The 17500-nt window shown below is 39.3% G+C and overlaps 1 protein-coding gene across 2 annotated transcripts in view; it reads left to right on the top strand.

The window, feature by feature from the left end:
* Window positions 1-17500, top strand: part of LOC144980539 (uncharacterized) — a 343011-nt gene that overhangs the window by 306591 nt on the left and 18920 nt on the right. The gene's annotated exons all lie outside the window — the stretch shown is intronic.

Raw genomic sequence — 17500 nt, 5'->3', positions numbered from 1 at the left:
AGGCTGGGTGACAGATTCGTGCAGCACTTGCGTGACATATCGAACTGTGCAGACACAGCAGTGGCCACACACTTCAATCTGCCAGACCACTGCGATGTACAGTGTGTGCGTGTGTGTGTGCTCAGTTTTTGCCATTCGGACACTTCCGCCCGTCGACGTAGGGAAACTCACCTGATCAAGTTGTTGGGAACGCTGACTCCACGCGGACTCAACACCAGGATTGACCACCACTAGATGTCAACCTCCCCCATATTCATCACCACTGCTGCTCTCACTTCTGCCACTACAGCTACTGCTGCTGCTACTACTACTACTTCTACTACTACTACTACTACTACTTCTACTACTACTACTACTACTACTACTTCTACTACTACTACTTCTACTACTACTACTACTACTACTACTACTACTACTACTACTACTACTATACTACTACCACTACTACCACTACTACTACTACCACTACTACTACTGTTCATACTACTAAAAGTACAACTCTACCTACCTACCTACCTACCTATCTATCTATCTATCTATCTATCTATCTATCTATCTATCTATCTATCTAGCTAGCTAGCTAGCTACCTATCTATCTACTGATTATCCACCGATTCATAGTCATCTACCTTCCTAGCTATCTCTCATTGTGTCCAATCATCCACTTTTTTATCCATTTATATACATATAGACCCAGCTATCACTCGGCTGTTTACTCGCCCTCTCTCACCTCCCCTCCCCCCTCTCTCTCTCTCTCTCTCTCTCTCTCTCTCTCTCTCTCTCTCTCTCTCTCTCTCTCTCTCTCTTTCTTTCTTTCTTTCTTTGTCCCCCCTCTCTCTCTCTTTCTTTGTCCCCCCTCTCTCTCTCTTCTCCCTCCCCCCCTCTCTCTCTAATTCCCCCTCTCTACCGGTCCGCCTCAAACCAACCCCCCTCCCACCCCCCCCCCCTTTTTTTTTTTTTTTTCTCTCTCTCTCTCTCTCTCTCTCTCTCTCTCTCTCTCTCTCCTCTCTCTCTCTCTCTCTCTCTCTCTCCCCTCTTTTCTGTCTATCTACCTATCTATCTGTCTATCCATCTATCTATTTATCGGTGTATTCCACTTTACTATCGCATCGTTCCTTCGCGAAGATTCGACCTTCGCTCATCCAACAAACACCCCCCCCCCCCACCTCCGCCGTGACTCTTTCACCTCGCCCCTCCACCGCCCCCTACTGTTCCACTACAGTGTTCTACTACTACTACTACTACTACTACTACTACTACTACTACTACTACTACTACTACTACTACTACTACTACTACCAATATGTCTTTTACCTTCCATTATAGTCTGGAAAGTTCGGTTCCCTGACGCTGACCTTTGCTTATCAATTAGATCACCCCCCTGGGGCACCCTATCCTCTACCCACGCCACGCTAACATTTCATTCATACTGCAACCACCATTGAGTACAGACGATACAAGTTATTTTTCATTATATTTTATTTGTTTTCCACGTTTATTTGTGTATTGTTGTGCTGACGAAGGGTTTGTACCCGAAACGTCCATTATCTGTTTTGTTCCCATACGAAGCCTTTCCATTTTCACTCTTTCGTTAGTATTTTACGATCATCGGCTTCAGGCAGCCCTTACCGTTTTCTACTCATCCCACTCAAACACACACACTTAGCCCCACACACACACACCCACACACACACACAAACACAACTCACACACAACGTACCTATTTGTCCTCTAACTCAAATAGCGTCTGAATGTCCCAGGGGGAGATGTGAGGAGGAAGTTCACAAAGGAATCATTGGTCAAATCAGGTTGTAACCACGTCCACAGTCATGGGACTTGCCGCAGGTACTCCTGTACGTACCATGACAAAAAACACGGATATAATTTGGCCAGAAAACTCGTCCTCCTTCAAATATCGACCAATTAAAATGCTCATCTTGAAAAAAAATTTCAAACCTGGGACTTCGCGAAATCTACCTCAAAGTCCCAGGTTTGATATTTTTGTGGCCAAGATGAGGGTCATTTTCATCGATCGATATAAGTAGTTTGAAGGATGAGTTTTCTGGCCAAAATGTTGAATACGCGTTTTTATTTCGTTGAGAGTGCAACAGAGTTAGTTAAGTGGTAATGGCCAAATATAAATCAGTTTTTTCCCCCTCAGTACATGAGGACCAGTACAAAATCTTTGCATCCATTAGTATATTTAATGTTCTCGTCCTATTTTCACATCGGGGTTAGGCGTAGCCAACGTTAACTTGTAGCCTGACACTGAAACCCAAAAAGACTGGCATTTTGACGTCATTTTTTGGTCTTTGCACCGCCTAGTGAGTTGTCGTTAGTAGTAGTGGTCCCATTGGTTGAACGATTGAATACAACTCACGATTTGTTTTCTTTTGTGGCCAAAGACTGGCATTTGACGTCATTTTTGGTCAGTGTCAGGCTATAAGATAACGATGGCTATGGTTTAGGCCCTTTGGAAAAATGCCTTAAGAACCATTGAGCCCATGGAGACGTAGTTTATTCCGGTTTCTATAGCAATCTTGACCCCTTTGCGGCGTGAAGCGAAGTCCCAGGTTTGAGAGGATTGTTGTTTTTTTTTTTGCCAAGATGAGGGTCATTTAAATCGATCGATATTTGAAGGACGAATTTTCTGGCCAATTTTTTTTTAATATATGGGTTTTTCCAGAGTAGAGTAGAACACCTCTACAACTTCCATACTCTTCCATTCTCAACATCTCACGACCTAATGAGGACGACCCAACGCCGATACTAATATCATCATCAATCCTCTTACATTAAGACGATCTCAAAATCAAATTTCACGAGTACCGCTAAACCGGATGTCTCAAAGCGAAAGTAAAAGTAGTAAAAGTACTGCTGCGCGCGCTGAAATTAGGTCAGGCCAGTAAATCATACTCCTCGCGGTCTAACTCATCCATTAAGGATGTCTGAGACAGGGTAAGGCAATTAATCCCTTGTAAAATGGAAAAGGATTTGCCTTCCCTTGGCTAATTATACAGCTCATGATTATATCAAATCATATTAATATAACTAGACTGATATATATTTTTTTAAAGGTGAGACTGCCAGAGATTTGTGCTAGGGTAAAATAATATGATTTTTTTAAAGGGGCAAAATCAAGAATCCTATATTTTTTGTAACCAAGTTTTTTTTTCTATGACGTCCTTCTGAGCATGATGATATGTTGTCTTGTTTAAGGCAGTAGTTTGACTATCGAAATGACTCAAATATTGTCTGACAGTCTGGAGAGGTAGAAGAAAAATGAAGTAGGGTAGGGGTGGGTACTTACTTACATGATATATAAAAGGAGAAAGAAGAAGAGAAAATAGAAAAGAGGCTTAAAATTTCTCCGGGTTGTGAATGAATTTGGTTTGTGGGATTCAAGATGGCGTCTTGGTGTTTTATCGCATGGTCACGAGTAATTTGATTTATGTCTAAAACTATTTTTTCTCACATCTTATTGAACATTTATATGGGATTCTTACATACACTTATTTGCAGGTCTGATCACCTAAACAATTATGGGCCAGAGATGTGTGCTATGATAAAATACTATGATTTTTTAAAGGGGCAAAATCAAGAATCCTATATTTTTTGTAACCATATTCGTATGTCCTTTGGAGCATGATGATATGTTGTCTTGTTTAACAGTATCGAAATGAATAAAATATTGTCTTACGGTTTAGAGTGGTAGGAGAATAATGAAGTAGGTAATGAGGTGGGTACTTACCTACATGATATATAAAAGGAGGGAGAAGAAAGAGGGGGAAAAGGACAGGCTCAAAGTCTCTCCGGGTTGTGAATGAAGTTGGTATGTGTCATTCAAGATGGCGGCTTGGTGTTTTATCACATTTATGTTTAAAACTATTTTTTTTCTCACATCATATTGAAGATTATTATGGGATTTTTACGTGTACTTATTTGCAGGTCCGATCACCCAAACAGTTATAGGCTCATTCTTCATAAACGTGGATGGTAAAAAAAAACAATAACAAAGACCCGATTGACGTCAATTTCATTCTATCTATAAGTAGTTCGAGCAAAAGTCGGTTCTTTTTATAAAACTTCTTTTCTCTCTTCCCATCCCCCAAAGCAAAGGGTGTTTTGTTTTGTTTTGTTTTGTTTTTTGGCCATTGGAGTTAGTTATAATTTGATGTAAAAACCCTCCGTCACGTCGTCAAGTTATTAAGAGAGTGACAAGTTGGCTTCATAGACAGGCCGATGTCTGGAGGATTTGGGTCGTCTTGGATGGAGGCAGTGGTTTTACAGCTTCCAGGTTCTCCTCCTCCGTGGAAATTACCTTCATTTTATAGTGTGGAGATTTAGACTCTAGACTCTTCTTGGTCCTTGAATATTCTTCTTCTTCTTCTTCTTCTTCTTCTTCTTCTTCTTCTTCTTCTTCTTCTTCTTCTTCTTTCTTCTTCTTTCTTCTTCTTCTTCTCATCTTTCTTCTTCTTCTTCTTCTTCTTCTTCTTCTTCTTTCTTCTTCTTCTTCTTCTTCTTCTTCTTCTTTTCTTCTTCTTCTTCTTCTTCTTCTCTTCTTCTTCTTCTTCTTTTCTTTCTTCTTCTTCTTCTTCTTCTTTTCTTCTTTTCTTTTCTTCTTCTTCTCTTCTTCTTCTTCTTCTTCTTCTTCTTCTTCTTCTTCTCTTCTTCTTCTTCTTCTTCTTCTCTTCTTCTTCTTTGGTCTCCTGATTTTCTTTCGTTCCTTCTCTTCCGTCTCATATGTCCACCCCCTTTATCCACATCCACCTCCTCCTCCTCCTCCTTCTCCTCCTCCTCCTCCTCATCATCATCATCATCATCTTCATCATCATCATCCAGAGTACAAATGATTGCTCTTGCATTTTTCGAATGACTATGAAAAACCTATTATATATATTTGTTTAATCTATAAACATGTTTAATGCCAACCCACGTATTAATGAACCTGATTCCGTCCGTGACTCCGTTCTAATGTCACCTATTCTCATCGCGATACTCAAAACATGCGGCTATGTGGTCTAGTGGTATGACACTCGCTTTCGGATCGGAAGGTCCCGGGTTCGAGCCTCGCTCGGCGCATAGTTGAGTCCTTGGAAAAGGCTCTTTACTCACATTCTCTCACCGTAATCAGGTGTAAAATGAGTACCTGGTCGTTAACAGCGTTGTCTTTGTCCGAAAAATTGTAATATCGCCTAACTGGCTTCATGTCCCGTCCTACATGTTAAATGTTGCTGTTGACCAGGGACCCCTTGTAAAGCGCTTTGAGCACATTTAGTGGATATTGCTCTATATAAAGCTCATTTTTTTATTTTTTTTAACATGCAGGAGTATCACGCCGTACGCCAGAGAGCAGCCAAAGTGTTATGTAGAATATACCCGGCCGTTCCATTGCACCGGATATAAAATTTCCGATTTTCCCGGAAATACGTCTATAAATAGCGTCAAATCAGAGTCAACAATCTTATGAAGTAATCGTCATTAATGAGTATCGGTGACATCTCGTTATGCCCGACTTTTATTGACTGTGCGTGTCTGCCCCGCCCATAATTTGATCTTCGACCTTTACCTGTGTGTACCTTAGAAATAAAAATAAAAAATAACCCGCACCTCCGTATTCTATTCTGATGTCTGATGTAATCGGAATCGTGTCCATGGGTTTATGGTGATAAACAAACGGTCTTTTCTATGCACAATGGAAAAGTCAAAAGCCCATTCTCCCAAAATACCTGTGTATTATTATTATTACATCCTATTGTTTTGGTATAGATAGTATGCACTTGGCCAAGAAGCTCATAACATTGCCATCCGGAAGTATAACGGACCAACACACAAAACTGTGTGTATCCATGAACGTTTATAGTCAGGTTAATACAGTTCAGTGAGCATTACTCATAAACGCGAATGGCAAAAAAACAATAACAAAGACACGAGTGACGTCATCTTCGAACTATCTATTGTCTTCAGATATGACACATTTATTTTCTTATTTTAAGGTTCGATAAAACTTTAAAATATCTATGAGATTTTTCCAAACTAATCGTTGCGTTGTTCTCCGGCACTCTGTCTTGAATCGCGGCACTCACGAACTAAGGTCCAGATCTCGTGCCGAAAAACAACACGACCAAATTGGAAAATTATCTATCCATAATCTAATCAAAGTTGAGCTTTTAAATTTTTAAAAAAATGAGCATTTATATTGCGCAATATCCACTTTAAAAGCGCTTTACATAGGGTCCCTGACCAACAGAACATGTAACATAAAGAACGAGACATGACCCCTGTGAGGCGATAATACGTTTTTTTTTATCGAAGGAGACAACGCTGTCAATGGCCAGGTACTCATTTTACACCTGAGTACGGTGAGAGAATGTGAGTAAAGAGAATTTTCCAAGGACTCAACTATGCGTCGAGCGAGGCTAGAACCCAGGACCTTCCGATCTGAAAGCGAGTGTCATACCACAAGACCACATAACCGCATAAAAGCGATGGACTTTGAATTAATTAAGATATTTTTGTATCCTAATGATCATTACAATGATAATATTTTTATTCTCTCCCCTCTTTCACAGGTCACTTCCCACTCAATCCAGAAGTGTGTGTGCTCTGGGCTACAAGCGACGTACTAATGTGCACAGCTTCGATCTGGCACATGTGTACCATGTCTATGGATCGGTTCTTCACACTCAAATACCCGATGCGATACGGTCGCAACAAAACAAGAGGGATGGTCATATGCAAAATATTATTTGTATGGATCATCTCCGTGGCTATTTCGTGTCCTATAGGGATCATGGGTCTAGTTGACAGGAGAGCGGTCTACAACGACGGAATGTGTATACCGTCGGTGGAAAATTTCGTATTTTACGGTTCAATATTCGCGTTTTACATTCCCTTGTTTATCATGTTAGTGACGTACGTGTTAACGATAAGAATTTTGTGGAAAAATCAGAAACGGATGAAGAATATTGAACGATCGGAACTCAAGCCCAGATTGGCGCAGCTCACAGCGCAATGCACAGGATTCGCGGTACCCAAGCTGTTAAGTAATATCAAAAAGCAACAGCTAAACGGTAGGAAAGATGAAAAAGTAAAAATTAAGAGCGCTATTCGAAGTTGTCCGCCGTCAAATGGAGAACAACAATTCTCGTGTTCCGATGTCACCGACGACCGAACTGCGTTGTCTTCGACCTATGACCTGTACGAAGGAAAAGACCTTGACCGTGAACACGAAGCCAATGTCATGAACTTATCCTCAGCCGGTGTTGCTTCAAGAACCATGTCCTACCTCCCTCTTCCCGACCCGCATCCATATCTCTCAACTCCTAGCTCCAGGTCAGTTTCTCCCGTGTCCACCTCTTCTTGTAACTACTCTCTGAGCTCGGACAATGACGAAGAGAGCGGAGAAGAAGCAAAATATGTTTCTTTGTTGAAGAGTTCCCTTCATTTCGTTCCTTATGTTCCCCACGCGTTGTGTCTAAAAACAAAGCATCTTCGGAGCCACCGCCCTCGATACCAAAGCGTCGACAACGAAAGCTCAGCTACAAAGAACGCCAGAAACGATTTCTTCAACAACAACAACAACAGCTTCAACAACAAAATAATAAGCATCATCATCATCAGCATCACAACCACCCTCTACAACAGCAACAACAAACTAGGCAACAACAAAGCAACAATAACCACCAACATCAACATGAACAACAACAACAACAACAACATTGCAATCATAAAGAGAAAGACAATAAAGAAACCCGTTCTAAAAATAAATCAAAGGAAAATTTGAAACAAAACGTCACAACTCCTTTAATCTCGATAGACCACCCTTCCAGTAATTCCTTCATCGATTTAGATCTAGACTTAAATCAAATCAACAATCAAACCAATACTAAAATCAATAGTATTAGTGACCTCGACATCACATCGACTAATGCTAATCAAAACACGAACTCAAAAGGCTGTGAATCTCTGAAGGCTATTGATGCTCTCGTCAACACATTTTCCCTTCTCTCATCTCCTCTTCATATTCCGTGGGATAGTCAAAGGCAATTGTCATGCCCTAGCTCTCCCTCGGGCATTTTCAATCTCACTCCATCCCAGCATTCGTTATCTCTACCGGGACTTTCTCCTGGAAATTCATACACCACCTTATTGTCAACATCCGCTTCCGCATCGCCACTCGCCACATGCACCCCGGAACTCAAAGTTCAACAGCCATCAACAGATTCATCCTCAATATCCCAAATAGATATTTCTAAAAACCTTCTATATAATAATGAAAAGAATGCGTCAAATCCACACCTATTCAAGAATACGTTTGGAGCCATTCCGCATTATGATACCAAAAATAGAAAATTTATTACGTCACATTCTACTTCATCTCGGGAAATCCCTAATCAATTGGAGGTTCCCTGCCCTGGTTACGGTGGTAACAATAAAAGACTTCCGGTGACAAGAACTAGTTCCGGTCCTATACTTGGCGGAGCCAAGTCTGATTCTAACGTGTGCCAAACGGGTTTAGGCGTCAAGACAACTGAATCTGGACGTCGGGGTCTTGGTTCGTTTCCTCTGAGTTGTGGGAACCTGTCGAAGGATTATAAATCGATGGAATGGGACAGGAGATACTTTCAGGTAAGGATTGAAGAATTTTTTTGATTAAATCTTGAGCATAATAGGTACTTTATTTAAAAAACGTAATCTTTAATGTAACGCAATATTTCCAATAGACAAGCTCAAAGCGCTTTACAAGTGTCCCATTCCAACAGCAAACCTTAATAATAATAATGCTGAAAACTTATATAGCGCTATAACTCCGAGACACCAGACTCTAAGCGCTTAAACATGAAACATGAAACATGAAAGAACAGACATGTGTATGTCTAACCAACATACTACGCCATAAATACTTCCTTATATATCCTATAATATCCATTTTCATTGGCTGAATCGAATTCTACTACTGTTTAATTCAATTTGCTCTCGGGTTATTTTCTGACGACGAAAGGAAGGATGGAAGGGCGGGTGGAAAAGTGATGTGATCTGTTCTCTACAGGCCTCATTATCACACCGTGGAGAGAATAATGAACAGCCGTTAGCTAGGCCTGGCCATGCGCCTGAGTGTGTGTGTTGTGTGTCTGTGTATGTGTGTGTGTGAATTGTATTTGGGGTGGGTAGGAAAAGGCGGGGGGGGGGGGGGGGTGGAATTTAGAAGGGGACAGAACGTAGAAATGATTAGATTAATGAAGATGAATATGAATTTTGGACACATAAAAAATTGACACATAATTTTCGTTCGTTTGCCCCTTGCCCTGCTGTAGCCTACTCTGGGGTAAGGTAATAAACAAAACACATATTTCAACATTTTGGCCAGAAAACTCGCCCTTCAAATATCGATCGATTCAAATGACCCTCATAATCTTAGAAGAAGAAAAAACAAAAAAAAACCTCTGAAACCTAGGACGTGTGAATTTTTTAATCTTTTTTAAATTGTGTCTTTTTAAAAAATCAATTCTCTCTCCTCTCTCTCTCTCTCTCTCTCTCTCTCTCTCTCTCTCTCTCTCTCTCTCTCTCTCGCTCTCTCTCTCTCTCTCTCTCTCTCTCTCTATCTATCTCTCTCTCTCTGTGTGTGTGTGTGTGTGGGTGTGTTTGTGTGTGTGGGTGTTTGTGTGTGAGTGAGAGAGAGAGAGAGAGTGCGTGAGTGCTAGTTGGTGTTTAACGAAAGACTCAAACCTATAATTAATGGACCAAGGTTGAATTGAATTTTCAACGTCTAGTTGACACCAAAGGAATAAATACCGTATTCACGGCCTTGAAGTGATTATCCCCCCCCCCCCCCCCCCTCCCCTCCCCCCTTTCCCACTTGGTACCCACAACAACGCTGTTAAGGGGCTCGACACTAAAAATACCAAAATCCTTAATTGGGACAATTTTATCAAACTAATAATGTTTATACATCAACTATATTGTAAAAAAATAATTTTAGGGAAACAAAATAAATGAAAATCTCTTCGTTGTCATGGAAATGGCATGGTGGCCATCTTGGAAAATAAACAAATTTTTTGGGACTCCACATTTTATTAATTCTTCTTTGATTTTGATTTTTTAAGTTGTTATAAAAAAGTTTAAGCATTGATGTAAATATCTGGCTACTTAAATTTATAAATATTTACTCTCAACGGCTTTTTTTAAACTTTGGAAATGTGAATAAAATTTCTTCACGTTTTTTTTTTCCAAAGCACTTTACAAAGGGTCCATGACCAACGTAATGACACGTAACATATAGAACTAGACATGACGCCTGTTAGGCAATATTACATTTTTTTTGACAGACAACGCTGTTAACGGCCAGGTACTCATTTTACACCTGTCACGGTTAGAGAATGTGAGTTAAGAGGAGACTTTTCTAAGGACTCAACAATGCGCCGAACGAGGGTCTCGAACCCAGGATACCTGGGTATAGTTCTACTATTGGGAGTTTTGAGTCACAGTTACCATTGTGTGAAAGGAAAAAAAAACAGCGATACTGTACGTAGGTGAACAATAATGATATAGGAAAATAAGGAGAGAACGTGAGTTAAGAGTCTTTTCCAAGAACTTAACAATGCGCCGAATGAGGGTCGAACCCAGGATGCTTGGGTATAGTTCTATGATTGGGAGTTTTGAGTCACAGTTACCATTGTGTGAAAGGAAAAAAAAAACAGCGATATTGTACGTAGACAGACCTGCCTGGTACGGCGAAACATTCGTAGAAATACGAATTTTTGATTCCAGCATTCGCCTCTTTGACTCAATAAATCCTGTTGAAAAGGAAAGGTTAATTCCGTAGAACGTAAGGTTGTGCGGCCATGTGGTCTAGTGGTATGACACTCGCTTTTGGATCGGAAGGTCCTGGGTTCGAGCCTCACTCGGCGCATAATGGAGTCCTTGAGAAGTCTCTTTACGTACATTCTCTCACCGTAATCAGGTGTAAAATGAGTACCTGGCCGTTAACAGCGTTGTCTCTGTCCAAAAAAAAAGTTACAATATCGACTAATAGGCGTCATGTCCCGTCCTAAATGTTAGAGGTTGCTGTTGGCCAGGGACCCCTTGTAAAGCGCTTTGAGCACATTTAGTGGATATTGCTCTATATAAAAGCTCATTATTTTTTTTGTAAGTTAACCAATATTCAGGACTTTGAACCATTTTGGACCATGCCGAGAGCAAATTGTTTATTTCTACAGCTTTTTAAAGTTAGTTTTTCTATTTTTCCCCTTAGTGTAAATGTTGCTGCTCGAAGCTCGAAGAAATAAATAATAACGTGAAGTTGATTGTAAGCTTCAATTTAATTTTAAAAACAGATCAAATGAACGTTTCAGGTTTCCCCTTTATCAACAAAACAGGATGATTGAAACACCACAGATGAATGAGATGATGTGGTAGTGGCGTAGTTAAGATGAATAAAAATAATCTTAACTACGCCACTACCACATCATCTCATTCATCGGTCGTGTTTCAATCATTTTGTTTTGTTGATAAAGGGGAAACCCGAAACGTTCATTTGATCTGTTTTTGTAATTAAATTGAAGCTTACAATCAACTTCACGTTATTATTTATTTTTCCCCTTGGTAACTACGAATTTTTGAAGTTTCAAGTAGGCAGGCAGCTCGTAAGCAATCATGATACAGGAAAAGAAGGAGTTTATTAAGACTGGGAAATTGACGAGTAAGTAATAGAATTTACCAGGGCTGATGAAATTGGGATTGGGTTTGTGGCAGATTGTTGTGGCATTCTCTAGTAGACTGCCAAATTACGCTATTATCAATTTGGCCAGAAAACGTTTACTTACCCCAATATGATAATAGGGGACGATAATGATGATTCCCCCAATCTGGTAACAAAGTAGTAAAGTTCACATTTCTTTTTAGTTCTTCTTTGAAGTTTCCAGTGTGAAAGTGTTGTGCAAGTGGGTGTTGGATAAATCTTTTGGGGGGAAAATCCTGGCCGATAAAAATGTGTTTTGTTATTGTATGGCTGTATTGAAGGACGGGAACTGATGACGTTGTGATGAAAATGTGGGTGGGGGGTGGTGAGATGGATGAATTTGAGGATATATTGAAGGAACGATGTGTTTGTGTGTGTGTGTGTGTGCGCGCGCGTTTGTGTGTTTGTGTGTGTGTGTGTGTGTGTGTGTTTATTTGATTTAATATTATTTGTTTATTGGGTTTTTTTTGTTCGTTTTGTGTTTCTTGTATGTTTTTTTTATCAGTTTTTATTTCGGTTTTATTTTGTTGGGATTTGTTCTCTTTTTTACAATTTTTTTTTTTTGTTTATTTATTGGGAGGGGGTGTTTGTCTTTTTCTTTTCTTCCTTTTTTTCCTTTTTTTTTTTTTTTTTTTTTTTTTTTGTTGGTGGTGGTATATTTTGTTTTGTTTTGTTTTTTCTTGTTTGTTAGTTTTTTTCTTTTTGTTTATTTTTCTTGTTTTCTTTTTGTTTTTTGTTTTGGCTTTTGTGGGTTTTTTTGTTGTTTTATTGTTTGTTTTTTTTTTTTTTGTTTTTTTTTTTTAGGGGGGGGGGGTGTCGTTTTTGTTTTCGTTTTTATGAAGACAAATTGACGGGTGAATAGAACGTGAGTTCTTGACTAATGACGGCCAGGAGAGTATTTGACTCATCGATCTGTGTGTGTCTCCAACACACACGACCGACAAGGAGGAAGTTTGAAGTTCCACCCCTAATTGACCGTTCCGCTCTGAGAGCCATCTTTATTGCAGCCGGCCGCGTTAATTGTGAAAGATTTAAGAAGCAGACGAGGGCCATCCATCGTTTATAAAATTGCTTACGCCCTTGTTGACACAATGGAGCGGTTTTGTTTAATGTCGTAAGCGGCTTTTATAATGACTGGATGGAGACACAAAAGAGACGCGGTGTTCACCTTGTTAATTAACTGGCCAAACTATGGAAAATCACGTATTTTAAAGTTTGGCAAGAAAACGTGGCCTTCAAAAATCGATCGATTCATGTGACCCTGAGCATCTTGGCAAAAACTCTCAAACCTGGATTTTAGGAAAAAGAAGATGTCGCGAGGTCCCAGGTTTGAGCAGGTTTTGCCGAGATGAGAGTTATTTAAATCGATTGATATTTGAAGGACGAGTTTTCTGGCCAAATTTTAAATACGTGTTTTTTTTTCATAGTACGACAGCAGTTAACTGGTTAAAAAATAGAACTGGATCGAGAGGAAGCTGGGGCAAGACAGCGATGTACTTAGTGCCTTGGGTTCATTTATTTCATGCACTTAGACTGTACTTAGAGCCGTTTATTTCATACGAACGATGTATAGATAGAACGAAGATGACGTTACGCAGGTCTTTGTTATTGTTTTGTTGGGATTTTTTTTTTTTTTTTGCCATTCATGTTTATGAATAATTCTCACTAAACTGTATTTAAAAGACTATACACGTTCAAGGTTACACATAGTTTTGTGTGTTGGTCGGTTATATTCCCGGATGGCAATGTTGTGTGTTTCTTAGCCAAGCGCACACTATCTATAATCTCACTGTTTTGTGTGATAGTTAAGTAAGCTATTCTGGGCTTGGTTAGTAACCAAATGGATGACAGTGACAACACCTCAACAAGAATGGATATCGCCAAGAAAGACACGCAAAATCTTTAAAAGAGAAAATTGGACCTATCTAATAAATGAACGATCCCAAGCAGATGTGATGCCTTTAAACTACAATGTAGTATTTGGCACATTAAGGAGCAAGCAGATCAAGCTTATCCGACTTCTTGTAACTTTAAAATGACAGTAGCAATTGCTCGCCACCATTTGGATGGGACGCTAATATATTATCGCAAAGCACTTTCCGCCAGGTCTAGCAGACTCAGCTGCCCACTATCTCATTGCTGGGTAGACAGGAGGATGAAAATATCTCGAGCGCAGGATCAATACTGGTTCCCTTTCGTGTGGGGTGAAAAATTGATGCTATGCATCTAGGTAAAATATTCACAGCATCCGTGAGCCAAATTAAACTTACCAATACACAAGGCTGTGTGCAACCTTTAACGTTCATAGTCTGACTTTTGTAATATAGTGAGAATAGGTATTTAACAGACCGTCTAGAACAATAACAATGACCTGAGTGACGTCAACTTCTTTTCTTCTATAGTAGTAGTAGTAGTAGTAGTAGTAGTAGTAGTAGTAGTAGTAGTAGTAGTAGTAGCTGTAGTAGTAGTAGTAGTAGTAGTAGTAGTAGTAGCTGTAGTAGTAGTAGTAGCTGTAGTAGTAGTAGTAGTAGTAGTAGTAGTAGTAGTAGTAGTAGTAGTAGTAGTAGTGTAGTAGTAGTAGCTGTAGTTAGTAGTAGTAGTAGTAGTAGTAGTAGTAGTAGTAGTAGTAGTAGTAGTAGTAGTAGTTGTTGTTGTTGTTGTTGTTGTTGTTTTGTAGTATATTGAGGTAATCTTTAGTTGTTCCATTGTCTTGCAGAGAATATTTATTTTTCTATTTTGGAAACCATGGATAAGAAGTTGTCTGAATAAAGTAGTGTTAGTATCACAGAGACGGTAAACCCTGATTATGCCAAATTAGCTTCTTGATTAGAAAATAGAATCAACTTACTTAGCGACCGCACTCTGAAAATAAACACGTATTTAACATTTTGGCCAGAAAAGTCAACCTTCAAATATCGATCGATTAGAATGACCCTCATCTTGGCAAAAACTCTAAATCCTTTTACTTCCGTGCAGTCCCAGGGTTGAAAGTTTTGACAAGATGATGGTCGTTTAAATCGATCGATATTTGAAGAACGAGTTTTATGGCCAAAATTTTATATACGTGTTTTTTTAGGTTAGGTAGTTTAGCCATGTCAAAAGTCTGAGCTCCGAGATGAATCCTTAATAGATTACAGAAAGCCGGCAAAACAGTAAATTAACTAGAGTTAGACAGAAAAATAATATTTAAAAAGTGGATACATTGATGCTATGCTTTTAGGTAAAATATTCACAACATCCGCCGTCAAGATTTAACGTATTACCAACACACAAAATTATGTGCAACATCGAATATTAAAAGATAGAACGAAGTTTACGTCACTCGGGTCTTTGTTATTGTTTTTAGCCATCCGTGTTTATGAGTTATTTTCACTGAACTGTATTAACCAGACTATGAACGTTCAATGTTACACATTGTTTTCTGTGTTGGTCCGTTTATATATATCAATGTTGTGAGTTTCTTAGCCAGGCGCACAGCATCTATACAAGTAGGGAGAATTAGGCTAAGATCGTGCAAATTTCGTATAGAAAGCATGAATATTTACATAGAGGTTACTGAGACCCATAACAATATCACTGCTATAGAACAACTCTGACAATTATTTATAACGTTTCGTTTTAAAAGGCCTTAGATATTCCCTATTACAGTTATATTGTGCGGCTATATGGTCTAGTGGTATGACACTCGCTTTCGGATCGGAAGGTCCTGGGTTCGAGCCTCGCGCTCGGCGCATAGTTGAGTCCTTGGAAAAGGCTCTTTACTCACATTCTCTCACCGTACTCAGGTGTAAAATGAGTACCTGGCCGTAAACAGCGTTGTCTTTGTCCGAAAAATTGTAATATCGCCTAACAGGCGTTGTGTCCCGTCCTACATGTTAAATGTTGCTGTTGACCAGGGACCCCTTATAAAGCGCTTTGAGCACATTTAGTGGATATTGCGCTATATAAAGCTCAATTAACCAAGGGAAATAACTGCGTAAATACATAATACATTTTCTTCATATTCATTGTATTTGGTTTTAATGGATTCACAGGATTGAAAGTGTGGAAATGAGGTTTAATCGACGTACATATATATATAGGTCTGACATCCGAACCAACCCACTGCTAATGGGCCTAGTTTAACATTGTTGTAATAGACAATATTTGGCGTCATTTAAAAAATTTTTTGGGGGGAGATTTCCATTACAACCACGAGCCCATAAGGAATTGGGTTATCAGACCTGTAATAGTGCACGTCGGGTTTAATAATTTCAAAACTCAAAGACAAGTGCTGGACCACATTACGCAGATGTACTTTTATTTAAAAAATCAATGGTAAAACAGTCTATCCCATTCTCAATCTATACTGTAAATCCTTTTTTTTTTTTTTTTTTTTTTGGATAGAACAGACGCTAGGCTTAATCTGGATCATACGATGAATAAGTAGGATTACCGTAAAACATTGGCTGGTAGAGGAAATGCTCACCACGCCTAATAAATCAAGTTGCTACTGAATTCATTTCTCTGTCATAGGGAGGAATAGGATTGAGATAGAGGAAAGTAATAACATGGTGACTAAACGTTAGTAAGATTGAGATCTCTCTCTCTCTCTCTCTCTCTCTCTCTCTCTCTCTCTCTCTCTCTCTCTCTCTTTCTTTCTTTCTTTCTTTCTTTTTATAAATATCCTTCTTTCTCTTCCGTCTCTTTCTTTCTCCCGTTTTTTTCTTTCTTTCTTCTTACCCGTCTTTCCTTCTTTCTTTCTCTTATCTATCTATCTATCCATTCATCCTCCCTCCCTCTCTCTCTCTCTCTCTCTCTCTCTCTCTCTCTCTCTCTCTCTCTCTCTCTCTCTTTCTTTCTCTTTCCTCCCCTTTTCTATTTCTTTCCTTTCTCTCTATCTCTCTCTCTATCCGTCTCTCAATATAAATCTCTCTATTTCTCTCTCCCTAAATAAATAAATATGTAAGTGTATGTCTTTGTGTTCTGTGTGTTTGTGTGTATGTGTGTGTGTGTGTGTGTTTTGGGTTTTCTATGTTCGACATGTTTATGTTTGTCAACGTGATGAAGTCAGGCCACCGATCCCTTGGAGAGAAGCATCTGTCCATTCTTGTCATGAAAGCTTTAGCTAATGGCAAAAAACAATCCCTGTCCAATTTCTAGCGTCACCCTAGGGAACACCCCTCTACTTTCACAGACAAGTTAATGAGACGAATCAACACTTTGTTGTTGTAACATCTATCTACTAGAACCACCACGAGTCAAAGTGATACTAGACTGCTAGATAGAAGCTGTGGACTGTAAAAAGTCATAAACAAAAATGAATATAACAGGTTTAAAAAAAAAAGAACAACAAAATACAACAAAAAAAAAAAAAAACACGGAACGTTTCGGGCTCAAAACCCTTCTTCAGCCAACAACAAATAACAATAAAGACATAAATATATTACTAAATTCCAATAGACGACAGAATAATTTGTAGGTTTTTGACAAGAAATGAAAGGAGTAGAAAAGTATCAGAGGGCAATTGAGAATAAAAACTGTGCGGCAATGGGGATTCCAATCCACAAAACCCGACTGTTACGGCCGCATCGCCTGGCCACGAGAGGGACACTCTATAATCTACGCCATCCACTACAGAGCGTCCCTCTCGTGGTTAGGTGGAGGTGGTGTCGTAACAGGCAGGTTGTGGGTTCGAATCCCCATTGCCGCAAAGTTCTTTATTCTCTATTGCCCATTATCACTTTTCTACTCACTTCGTTTCTTGTCATTAAAAAATCT

This window comes from Berghia stephanieae, chromosome 10, assembly GCF_034508935.2.
Source record: "Berghia stephanieae isolate SIO BIC M18660-M18661 chromosome 10, UCSD_Bste_1.3, whole genome shotgun sequence".
Taxonomy (NCBI): domain Eukaryota; kingdom Metazoa; phylum Mollusca; class Gastropoda; order Nudibranchia; family Aeolidiidae; genus Berghia; species Berghia stephanieae.
The sequence above is the reverse complement of the archived record's forward strand: the minus strand, read 5'-3'. Positions and strand labels throughout refer to the sequence as shown.